General features: G+C 42.5%; 1 protein-coding gene across 2 annotated transcripts in view; it reads left to right on the top strand.

Moving 5' to 3' along the window:
* LOC109420550 (chaoptin) overlaps positions 1-13,596 on the top strand; it is a 611,746-nt gene that overhangs the window by 102,733 nt on the left and 495,417 nt on the right. The gene's annotated exons all lie outside the window — the stretch shown is intronic.

Below are 13,596 nucleotides of genomic sequence, written 5' to 3'. Positions count from 1 at the left end.
GCTCAATATTGGAATGCTTGGTATGTCCTGATTGACGTTACCGAAGACGAAATTTTTCTATGTAGTCTAGTTATCAAGATACAGAAGTTCAGAATTTTAAGGGCTCACTAGCACCACCTAGCAGATTTACCTTGAACCAACGAGTGCACTATCGGGTAGCTCTTGATGTCCTAATCGACCTTGCCGAAGACGAAATTCTTCTAAGTAGTCTGATTCTCGAGATACAGAAGTTAAGAACTTTTAGAGCCCACTTGCGCCACCTAACGGATAAACTTACAACCAACTAGTTCACTATTGAATAACTCTTGATGTCCTGATCAACTTTGCCGAAGACAAAATTTTTCTATGTAGTTGGATATTGGCAAAGGCTATTGACGAGACACCCATCAAAGCACAATGTTCCATATCACCAGCCCCCTACGGGAGCGAATACGTACTAAATTACGTAATATCGGAGAGTCCTTGATCTCCTCAACAACTTTGCTGAAGACACCAATCTTCCAAAATGTTTCATTTCTCCGCAGTTATCGCAAAAGATTCTGATCTATAAATAGATCACTGGGAGTAAATGGGTTAAACTCACTTCTCCCTTGTTTATTTAACTCTATTATCCGGTTTTACGGTCCAATGCCATATTCACAAAACTAACTGGAGAACCAAATGTTCAATTTATGAGAATCGTTTTTATATCTGTATTAACGAGATTTTTAACCCTAGTCTAGTTCATCTCGGGACCCATGCTGTACTTCCTTCCGAAAAAAGAACTCACATTTTGTGAGTTTGTCGAGAGTGGGATTCGATCCCAGGTCCTCGGCGTGATAGTCAAGTGTTCTAACCATCACTCCAGGTCCACTCCACTATGAGTATCTTGAATTGATAGTTAACGTTCATGATAATTATTTTTTTCGCTAACGACTCAAAAACATCTGGAAAAACTTTTTATGATAGTTCAAGAATATAAATAATTAATACATTTGCAAATGCGATCGTCGCCCAAATTGTTCAGATGAAAAAAAAAATACTTTCGGAGAAGCAAAATCAAATTGATTCATCTCAAATGGTTTATAAACAATAGATTTCCACTCACAGCTTCCAAAACTCCAAAATTTGGAACTGTAAACCCTGGAAAATGACCAATTTCCCCCGAAAAATCGCAGTACCTTTAATTCTCGATAAAAACCATCCTATTGCAAACGGAAAGCCACACACGTACCATAGCGTGTGTTCAATAATCACACCGAACAGACCCCCATATCATGACTCCCCGTGTGTAATATACACACGCACTCGAATGCGGCTGTCCGGAGAATAAATATTCCAGTCAGAACGCGACCGAGCTTCCGTTCGTTTCCTGCCACAGTTCCGACACTAATGTCGACGTCGATGATGAATGGACGTGGAAGCCCCTTTTTTCGCACCATCCAGGCGAGGCGAGACGAGGTTGCTTTCATCGCCCGGTGTAGCTTTGAATTTTACGTACATTTAGGTACGTGCATATAACTGTTGTCGGGATGTATGTAGCTCGGTAGTGGGGCCCAGCAGACCATATATTTTGGGGAAACATAACGAACGCGAACGAACGCACTTCACTGGTCATCTGCCGCTGCTGTGGTCCTCACACGCAAAGCCATCGGCACAACAACCGCACGTACATAAATATGGGAATTATATTGCCCTCTGTTGGGTTTTGTCGGTGTTATTGTACAAGTACGGAGATCCTCCCAGTTTGGGAGCAGTGCAACGAGCTGAACTGATATGGGATTCATAAATGATCCGGGAAGGGAGGAGGGTCTGCGTGTAGAATTGCGGTGGGGATTCCACTTTGGCCCGTCAAATTACCGATTCAGATATGAGTGGCGTGCAATGGGTATGACACGCCATTAACAAACACGTGAGAAATAGATGAGCCTTTAAAATAAACAAAAATTAGGGAAACGCAAATACTGTTTGTGGCTGTTATAGTCGATGCGGTGAACGTTGCTCATGTTACGTAAGTTCCGTAATCATGAAACTATGCTCATGAACAGAACTGGATTGTACGCTCCTTATTATCCTGGAGCCAGTCAATGAATCCCAAAAGTCAATCTACCTAGCCTTCATTGATAACGGAAAAGCTGACGATTGGGCGTCCCTGAATCAAATCGTGGATTTCTGTGGCAGCTGATTATCATGTTCCATGAAAGTTAGAGTTGGCTGATAACGCGGTGTTATTCTCTTTGTTCAGTGGCATTCTATACCCAGTGCAGATAGTGGTCAATGATCTTGGCGATCGTTCCTAGGCTGCAGGACTTATCACCAACGTTGCATCTTGTTCCCGAAGAATATACCAATCTTCATCAGAAGTAACTTTCACTTCAATGAGCAACGGCTCGAGGTACTTCAAACGCACAGTATAAAGTCAATTTAAACGCAATTGCATTTCGCGCCAAAGCTTGTAGATACTGCTTAATCATCATCAATGAAAGAGCAGCTAACCAGAGCGAACCGACCGACCCATCGCCGGTCAGGGTCAAGCGTAAAATTAATTAAAAAAATTCCCCCAGCCGGTGAACGACGCAAAGGTTGCCCGAAATGATGAAGAGACACACTGATGAAGCTGGATGAGAGACTCCGAACGAGCAGCCCCTGGTAATAAACCTTACACCGAAGCGATGGACGAACGCATCCCCATGAAACAGGAGGATTTGAGAACATAAAAGTCAACAGAAAAAAGGGCAGTAAAAATAAAAACCAAATTTGCATAGTGAATGAGCTGCTGGACCAATTGAGGCAGGGCGGTGGACGATAAACGTGAGAGTGACACCGGAAGTTTTGTGTGGAAAATGTGACGCCTGCACGGAGTCTCATTCACAGTTGAGGGAATGTGCCGTTTCCAAGATGGATCTTTAAATATGGATATTTTCCGGTGGGGAAATTGTAACGATTCATTTTGAATTATTTTTTTTTTGGCGTAAACAAGACAAGGCTTTGTTCTTTACAAATGAAGTATTACATATCACAGGAGTAGTAAAATAAATGAAGTGCATCGTTTCAATTGAGAATCAACCATGGTGCACAACAAACATAAAAACTAATGATTTGACCTAACGATAATGGTATTTCATTTTCAGTCGCCATGACTTCTGAAGTCCAGTCAATCGTCCAACGTCATAGAGTATGTCTGTGAGCTTTGAGTCAATATTAAACTCGCTAACTATACTGTACTGCCTTTCAATTGCTGATTATCACCATTATGTCTTGTGGTGAACTATCGATCGCTTCTTCCCACGCACCCAGTCTTCCAACGTGTCTATCGCCCCCGTTGTCAGTACTTCAGCTACTTCTCGTGACTCACCAATCACTAGAAGCACCCAGTCGTTCGAAAAGTCTACTATTTTTACTTCTTTGGTAAGGTTCAGCTTAAATACATACCTCGTCATCCACGGCATTCCAGAGGGTCGGGCCCAATATAGATCCCTGTGGAACGTCTGCAGTATTAGTCACACTTTTTTTCCAGGCGTATGTTGCGTAAGTGTGTGATTCTGAAAATAGTTGGCACTGATGTTCAGACACTCAGACAACTAGCTGGCGCTGTTGAAGGCATTTTTGACATTCAGGGTGACCACTGCACAGTAACGGTTTCTTCCTTGCCAACAGCAAGCTTCTGCGTTCTATATCGTCTCCATAGCATCCACAACAGTTCTGATGGCCTCTACTGTAGAACTGCCTTTCTGGAATTGTTACAAAAATAAAAGAAAATAATATTTACAAAGTATTAACACTGCACGATACACATATAACCTTACAAATGCACAAATTAGGAACATTACAAATTGACGCAGCACAACACATAACATTAATGTGCCCTGTTATCCAGATGGATAACTCCTTCCGATCACAGGATGACGAGGTTTCATGTAAGGGTTTGTGTCCATCAGTCATCCTGGAATTGTATTTTAGTTGGCAGTTTGCCTTTTAGTTCACAGCATTTGTCGCTGTGTTCATAGCTTGGTTTTGTCTAGGAAAACTAATCCTAATCGGGCATCCCGTTTCAGGGTTCGATACTTGAGCTCAACAACTTGAAGTCCGTGGCAGGGAAAGGCTTACATCTCTAGTACTTGACCGCTGCCCGAAATAGCCTGAAAGTTGGCAATCAATATTGGATTGCATTTCATATTTTGTCAGAACCCTATAAATGTGCATTAAACTCGGGGAATATTTACAACTTAAAATGAAACATGTAACACAAAGAACGCACGAATATAAAATTTATAACACATTTAACAATTTTTCTGTCTTATAATTGTAACAAATATTTATACCCGTAACACAATCCAACGTTTGAGCAAGAATTTTTCGTGAATCGTTCACCGATTCACGAAAAATTCAGCTCCCATCTGCTTCGTATCCTTCATAACAATAGTGTTAAGGCCATATACTTAACACTACGATAAAGATAAATAACTTAACCTAAACTCAAAACGAAACCAAAACGAGTTTTGCTACCCGAAAGCCACAGTTCTTTCCAGAAACGTAGCGGTGAACAGGACTAACAAGTCCCCAAAAAACACCTCAACTCAAAACTAGATTTATGTTACCCGAAAGCCAAACTGCTCTCCAGATTTTGTAACGAATAAATCTTATCTCAACTAAATTTTACTTTTATGAAGGAGCTCTATCCACAAAAATAAAATGGCCTTAAGACTGAAGTTATAATCCTTCCAACTAGCTTTCATTTGTATACACGGGGTTTTTTAGTTGGGCGCCATGTTACAAAAATAAAAGAAAAATAATTATTGTAAATGACTAACATATCACAACACATAGAACCTTATAAATGCACAAACAAAATACATCACAAATTGACACATTACAACACAAAACATAAATGTGCCCTGTTATCCATATGAATAACATCTTCCGATCACAGGATGACGAGGTTTCATGTGTTGGTTTGGGTCCATCAGTCATCCTGCAATTGTATTTTAGTAGGCAGTTTGCCTTTTAGTTCACAGCATTTGTTGCTGTGTTCATAGCTTGGTTTTGTCTAGGAGAACTAATCCTAATCGGGCTTCCCGTTTCAGGGTTCGATACTTGAGCTCAACAACTTGAAGTCCGTGGCAGGGAAAGGCTTACATCTCTAGTACTTGACCGCTGCCCGAAATAGCCTGAAAGTTGGCAATCAATATTGGATTGCATTTCATATTTTGTCAGAACCCTATAAATGTGCATTAAACTCGGGGAATATTTACAACTTAAAATGAAACATGTAACACAAAGAACGCACGAATATAAAATTTATAACACATTTAACAATTATTCTGTCTTATAATTGTAACAAACATTTATACCCGTAACAGAATCCAAACTGCATCTCTGACAGACTGGGCTCGTACTCCTGGCCTATGGCTATCAAATACATAATGGTAAGTTTAGAACAGCTATGGCAAATTATGCACGAATACGGATTCCCGGATAAACTGATACGGTTGATCAAGGCGACGATGGATCGAGTGATGTGCGAGTTCGAGTATCAGGGACACTCTCGAGTCCCTTCGAATCTCGCAGAGGGTTATGGCAAGGTGATGGTCTTTCATGCTTGCTGTTCAACATTGCTTTGGAGGGTGTAATACGAAGAGCGGGGATAAACACGAGTGGGACGATTTTCACGAAGTCCGTTCAGCTGCTTGGTTTCGCCGATGATATTGATATTATTGCTCGTAAATTTGAGACGATGGCGGAAACGTACATCCGACTAAAGAGTGAAGCCAGGCGAATCGGATTATTCATTAATGTGTCGAAGACAAAGTACATGATGGCAAAGGGCTCCAGGGAGGAATCATCGCGCCCGCCACCCCGAATTCATATCGACGGTGATGAAATCGAGGCGGTTGAAGAATTCGTGTACTTGGGCTCACTGGTGACCGACGACAACGACACCAGCAGAGAAATTCAGAGGCGCATTGTGGCAGGAAATCGTGCCTACTTTGGACTCCGCAGAACTCTACGATCGAATAAAGTTCGCCGTAACACGAAGTTAACCATCTACAAAACGTTGATTAGACCGGTCGTCCTCTATGGGCGCGAAACATGGACCCTACGTGCAGAGGACCAACGCGCCCTTTTAGTTTTCGAACGGAAGGTGCTGCGTACCATCTACGGCGGAGTGCAGATGGAAGACGGGACTTGGAGAAGGCGAATGAACCACGAGCTGCATCAGCTGCTGGGAGAACCAACCATCGTCCATACCGCGAAAATCGGGAGGCTACGGTGGGCGGGTCACGTCATCAGGATGTCGGATAGCAACCCGACTAAAATGGTTCTCGAGAGTCATCCGACCGGTACAAGAAGACGTGGAGCGCAGCGAGCTAGGTGGGTCGATCAAGTGGAGGATGATCTGCGGACCCTACGCAGAGTGCGGAACTGGAGACAAACAGCCATGGACCGAGTGGAATAGAGGCGGCTACTATGTACAGCAGAGGCCACCCCGGCCTTAGCCTGACCGGTAAGTAAGTAAGTAAGTTTAGTACTTAATTCAGCCGCTATGTGGCGCAAGTGTGCATTCAAAATAAAGTACTTTGTCATGGTTTATCTCGTGATTCTGACCACCTAGGCCATACGCCGCAGTTTGTCACGCCGCCGGTTTTTATTTTTCGCGCCGGTGATCAGTGCACAAACAAAATTAAGTTTGCATAACGTTGAGCTTAAAATTTCTCACGATCACTATCGTAAGAGTTTCTCATCATCGATTTTTTCATCTGATAGTCCTGGAGGCATCCCTGATGAATTTTCTGGAGGAATCCCTGGTGGATCTCCTGTAGGCCTCACGTGATCCTTCTAGAAAAATCTCTGAATAGAATTCTGGAGAGATATGCATGATAAATTATTAATGAAATTTAATGAAAAATGACAGAAGTACCTTCAGGGAAAAACCAGGAGTTCCTTCAGAATTTCTTTCCGAAGGATTTATGGATGATTCCTAGAGATACATCAGAGAATCATCCTGAAGATCCTTTAGGGATTTCCATAGGAATTCAGAGAATTATATGAGATTTCCTGGTTCTGGTATAGTGGTTTATTCAGGTTCAGGTAGTCGTGGATTAATCCTGAAATTCCTTCACGGCTTCATCCTGGAATCCTTTTGTTGATTCCTCTTAGAATTCCTTCGTAGATTCCACTTATAATAACTTCGGGGATTTCTCATGGAATTCCTCCTGGGATTTCGCCTGGACTTCCTTTGGGGATTCTTCCTGGAATACTTTCGGGGATTCCTTCGGGAGTTCTCTCGGAGATTCCTCCTAGAATTCATTCTGGAATTTCTCCTGGAATTTTTATCGAGGATTTCATCTGGACTTCCTTCACGGATTCCTCTTAAAATTATTTCGGGGATTTCTCCTGATATACTGTCGTGGGTTTCTCCTGAAATTCTTTCGGGGTTTCCTCTTGGAATTTCTTCGATGATTTCTTTTAGAATTCCTACGGAGATATCTCCTTGATTTCCTCCAGGGATTCCTCATGGAATTCCTCCACGAATCCTCCTGGAATTTCATCGGGGATTCCTCCTAGAGTCCCTTCGGAGATTTCTCCTGAACTTCCTATGGGGTTTCCTCTTGGAATTCCTTCGGGGATTCCTCTTGGAAATCCGTCGATTATTCCGCTTGGAAATCTTTTGGAGATTCCTTCCAGAATTCCTTCAGGGGTCCCCCTGGGATTCCTGCAGGGATTTATCCTGTAATTTCTTTGGAGATTTCTCCTGTAATTTCTTCGGGGGTTTCTCCTGGAATTCCGTTGGGTATTCTTTCTGGACTTTCTTCAGGGATTCCTTCGAATATTCCTTCTTGAATTCTTTCTGAGATTTCTTTTGGAATTCCTCCGGAGATTCCTCCTTAAGTTCTTTTGAGGATTCCTCCTGAAATTTTTTCGGGGATTGATCCTGGAGTTCTTTCGGAAATTTCTGCTGAACTTCTTTCAAGGATTCCTCCTGATTTTTTTTCGGGGATTTCTCCTGATATTCCGTCGGGGATTCCTCCTGAAAATTCTACGGGAACTCCTCCTGCAATTACTTCGAAGACTCCTCCTGGATTTCATTCGGAGTTTCCTTTTATGATTTCTCTTCGAATTACTTCGGACATTCCTCCAGAAATTTCCCATGGAAATACTCCGGGGATTCCACCTACAATTCCTTCGGGTTTTCCTTCTGGAATTCATTAGGGAACTTCTTCTTGAATCCGTTCGGGGTGTCCTCTTGGAATTCCTTCGGTGATTCCTCCTAGAGTTCTCTCACGAATTTCTCCTGGAACTCTTTCAGAGATACCCTCTGGATATTTTTGGTTGATCCCTTCTAGAAATTCTTTGGCATAGGCGAAACTACTGGGGGTGCCGGGGGTGCCAGGCACCCCCTAGAATTTTACTGCACTGCTGTGGGATATGGGGCGATGAATGAAGAATGGATGAACTAATGAATATTTGTTTGTAGTGCACCCCCTGGTAAAAATCCGTAGTTTCGCCAATGTTCTTTGGGGATTCTTCCTCGAGTTTCCTTGGAAATTCCTACTGGAATTCTTTTGGGGAGTCCTGCTGGAATTTCTTTGTGGATAATTGTTGAAATTCTTTGGGATTTTATCTTCAGAATTTGCTGCGAGGATTTCTCCTGAAATGCCTTTGGAGATTCTCCCTAAAATTCCTTCGAAGATTATTTTTCAATTTTATTCAGGGGTTCCTCATGGAATTTCTTTGAAGATTCCTCTAGATTTTTTTTCGATGGTTCCTCCTAGAAATCTTTTGAGGATTTCTTCACGAATTACTTTGTAAATTCATCCTGGATTTTTTTCGGGGATTTCTCGTGTACTTCCTTCATGGATTGCTCCTGAAGTTCTTTTGGGGATTCCTCTTGATAATCCGTCGTGGATTTTTTCGGGAAGTCCTTCGGGGTATCCTATTAGAGTTCCTTCGGGGATTTGGCTTGGAATTCCTTCGTGGATTCCTGCTAGACTTCCTTAAAAGTTTCCTCCTGAAATTTCTTCGGGTATTCCTCCTGATATTCCGTCGGGGATTTCTCCTAAAATTTACACGAGAATAACTTTGAAGTTTGCCTTGGATGGGGACGTATTTTTGTTTTTTTTCGGAGATTACTCCTGGAATTCCTTAAATTCTCCATGGAATTCCTCCAGGATTTCTCTTGGAATTCCGTCAAGGTTTCCTACTTGAATTTATTCGTTGATTTCTACATGAATTCCTTCGGAAATTCCTTCTAGAATTCGTGGATTCTTCCTAGAGTTCCTTCTAGGATTCCTTCTTGAATTTCTTCGGGGATTCCTTCTGACATCCTATGGGGATTTCTCTTGGAATTCCTTCGGGGTTTCCTCTTAAAAGCCTTTGGGGATTCCGCTCGGAATTCCTTCAAAGATTTGTTCCGGAATTCTTTCGGTGGCTCCTCCTGGATGGTGATTCCTTCTGGAATTCCTGCGGGGATTCCTCTTAAAATTCCTTCGGGGATTCTTCCTATAATTCCTTTGCCGATTCCTCCTGGAATTCCTCCAGAAATACCTCTAAGGTATTTTTCGTTGATTCCTCTTAGAAATCCTTTGGAGAATCATTTTCGAATTCTCTTGGAAACTCCCACTAGAATTCATTTGAGGATTTCTGCTGGAAATTATTTCGGGATTTCTCCTGGATATTTTTCGTTGATTCTTCCTAGAAATCCTTGCTCAAAGGATTCCTTCTCGAATTACTTTAGAATTTCCCGCTAGAATTCTTTCGGGGATTCCTGCGGTAAATCCCTCAGGATTTCTTCTTGAATTCATTTAGGGAATCCTCCTGGATTTCCTTCTGAATTTCCTCGAAAATTTCAATCATGGATTCCTTTAGAAGTTTCTGCAGGGATCTCTGTAAGACAGACTCTTGAACCACCAGCGATTTCTGCAGAAGTTCCTTCTGGCTTTCCTACAGCAGTTTCTGCAGAGAGAAGTTCAAAATTTTCTTCATGAATTTCTCCAGCAGTTTCTTTTAAGGTTTCTCCTGGAATTCCTCCTGAGATTTCTCCCTGAAATTATTCGGAGATTTCTCTCTTTCTCTCTTCTTGGCGTAACGTCCTCATTGGGACAAAGCCTGCTTCTCAGCTTAGTGTTCTATGAGCACTTCCACAGTTATTAACTGAGAGCTTCCTCTGCCAATGACCATTTTGCATGTGTATATCGTGTGGCAGGCACGAAGATACTCTATGCCCAAGGAAGTCAAGGAAATTTCCTTTACAAAAAGATCCTGGACCGACCGGGAATCGAACCCGTCACCCTCAGCATGGTCATGCTGAATACCCGTGCGTTTACCGCCTCGGCTATATGGGCGGAGATTACTTAGTTTAAATAGTGCGATCTTATTATCAAATTTGATAGCTTCTGAATGCTCTAAGAAAACGAAACAAAAACTGTAGAAAAATCGATGTTGTATTGTCTTCATTTGCAATGGCTGGAGCGGACCTGGTGTGGTGGTTAGAACACAAGACTATCACGCCGAGGACCTGGGATCGAATCCCACTCCCGACATACTCACAAAATGTGGGTTCTTCCTTCGGAAGGGAAGTAAAACGTGGGTCCCGAGATGAACTAGCCTAGGGTTAAAAATCTCGTTAATACAGACAAAAAAAATTTGCAATGGAGTAATGCAACATGAACTGCACTAAAGATACGGGTAATGTCACAATAGGTCTAATCACTGGTCGCAGTGACGGATCTGAACAGGACTGAAAAAAGGTAAGAATCATGAGATAAACCATGTCAAAGTACTTCATTTTAAATGCACACTGGCGCCACATAGCGGCGAAATTACGCACTAAACATACCACCATTTGATAGCGATAGACCTTTTGACCAACTTTGCTAAAGAAACGAACTTTCTAGGAGGTCAGAATCATGAGATAATCCATGTCAAAGTACTTCGTTTTAATGAAACACTAGCGCCACTTAGCGGCGGAATTACGTACCAAACATTCCACCATTCGAGGGTCATAAACCTTCTGAACAAATTTGCCGAATGTCTAAACTTTGCAGAGGATACGGTTTTTGAGATTTAGGTTAGTAAATCATAAGGTTTTCAGGTGAAGCCAAACTTTTCGGGGTGCTGCAATATTCAATTGGGGTGTTATTGTGTGTTGCAAGCAAAACACAATTATGATGACTACTTTCCAAGGCCTTCAATGATGGACAAAATTTAATCGCAGTGCAAATGCCACGTGCAGTCGCAGCAGTAATCACACCACCCGACCATGTGGCGACCTTTTTTCAAGAATTATCAAAGAGCGCTATGATGTAAAATTTGAAAACAGGTCTGTTTTCTTAGGCGACTGACTCGCGCGTATATCTGACTGCGGGGAAAAGTAGTCGCGAAAGTAGATTTTATTTTGATTCTTATAATACAATACTAGACGATCAAGAGCCGGGGCCCGTGGCGTAGTTGGTCACACGTTCGCTTCATATGCGGATGGTCATGGGTTTGATTCCCAGCCCCGGCACTTGTAATTTTTCGTCAGTTGCTCTTCCCCCGAGAGCGGCTGGCACTGACTCTCTTCTGAGCCCTGTGGCTCAAACGGACCCGGATACCTGGACATCGGTGAACTGCTACTCATAACGGACCCCCAATCGGACTGGAAAGGAACAACGGCCATCCATCATCCTTGTGCTCATCCTTCTACCATGTATAGAGTAAAAAAGTGAAAGCAGCAGAAAGGCAACAAGTTCGATAAAGTAGAATAGAATATACATCTAGGCGCTGCCCAAAAAAAAAATGTAAATGCAGTTGTCAATTGAAATCGCTCACGTAGTGCCCTAGGGGACAATAGAGCTGTAATTAGGTTAAGTGATTAAGAATAAAAAAAAAAAAATACTAGACGATGCGATTCCATATTTATGGCGAGTAGTGTATATAAAAAACATTGAAATTGAAATTGTCATACAAATGATAGAAATGAACCGCTGTGTGATTGTCTTGCACTTTGATGTACGAGAAAAGCAAAAACGTTGTGGAACAAGATAACCAGAACTATTGCCCATTACCAGATTGCCTTTGCCTTTGATTGTCTGTTGATCTCCGATAAGCCACATTTGTAGCTTTACATTTCCGTCCATTGTCTCATCCACTTCGTCCGCCCCGGCCGAAATGGATTGCATTTCCACCCAGGAACATCTCCGACTCCGGCTCTACAACACCAACCGATCGCAATGAAAGTGTAATTAGTTCCATTTTGTGCAATTAAATTAATCACCGGCTCCGAGGATTTCGGGTGCAGTGATTTATTTGCCACCGCCATACCACCGGTCGTCGAGCCCTGCTGTATTGCTTTCAGCCTGGGTCTGGATTCCATTCTATAATTTACGAACGGATCAGTGCACAAATCAGGTGATAATTTATTTACAGTGCTTCCGTTTGAAAACCCGGTTTCAGTGGCCCTCTGGTTTTGTATTAGGGACGTATTTTTATTCTCGCTCTGTTTATGGCGCACCTATATTTTCATCTAAATAGAAAGATTTTACCATAGCTAGTGTGTGCATAGCATTCCGCGCTCGCACCAACATCCATTCACGTCAAATTAGAAATTATTAACATTTCTACCTTTCACGGTCGAATGCATGCAGCCGAACGGGTTTGCTAGAATATCACCAACCCTTCCAGGCCAGCCAGCCAGTGTGCCACTTGATTCAGACTGGTTCTCTGGTTCATTCCAATAAAAGGATGGGGAAATTCATGGCAACCGTGGAAACTGTGTCATGGCGAAACGATTCCTATTTTTGGTGCGTGGAGCGAATTCTCCTGCAACAGTGTTTCCCAAATTTGTATTGCAATAACCAACATAGATTACTGAGCAGGGTTACAAAACTTGGTACAGTTTGATGTGTCGCATGATAGGATTTCGATCAGTTCCACTGGTTTCAAATCTTACAAATTATCATAACTCCGGAAAGGGCAGTTCAGATTTCAAACACCTCTTCATTGCTTTCCTTGATGCAGAAATAGAGTTCTGTCAAATTAACCATTATCACTGATCCCAAAAACCCGCCAGTTTGAGACCCTCTGCCGGGCACTGACTGGTCGTGGGGGGAGGCTCGGTGAGGAAAAAATGAAACTCACAAAAGCACGTAATTAGCAATAAATTTTTGACTTCAATGAACATGGAAATTCAGGCACTCACCCGTGGAGCGCCCGCGAATACGGGATACGAAAAACCTATCGAGAGCACAAACTTCGTTCTTTTTTTTTTGGCACGCTACTGCGTTTCTACGATGCACGCTGTGCTTGTAGTTCAGGCCGCCTCTGTTATACCTATGTACCCGGAAGATTCACAATTCTTTCGAGAGGGAACTGGTGGAAGCAGTGCGCGTGCAGCGCACAAAAAGTAGGCGGCAGTGGAGCGTGCGAAATTGGAATCCTGACGCTTTTTCGGTGGGCGTTTGTCTTCTCTAAAGAATAGTTCACCTCCGGAACGAAAAATGGATGAAAATGCTTTCTCGTTCTAGGGTTTTATAACTGAGGGGGTTAGAAGCAAAGGGGTGTAAGTGACAATATCTCACTTTTGTGTAAATCAGGCTCAAAGTTTTGCACTTATTTTTCGCCCTATACAGATTGTAT

The sequence above is a fragment of the Aedes albopictus genome, chromosome 2 (genome assembly GCF_035046485.1).
Source record: "Aedes albopictus strain Foshan chromosome 2, AalbF5, whole genome shotgun sequence".
Taxonomy (NCBI): Eukaryota; Metazoa; Arthropoda; class Insecta; order Diptera; family Culicidae; genus Aedes; species Aedes albopictus.
This window is presented reverse-complemented; position numbering and strand designations above follow the sequence as displayed.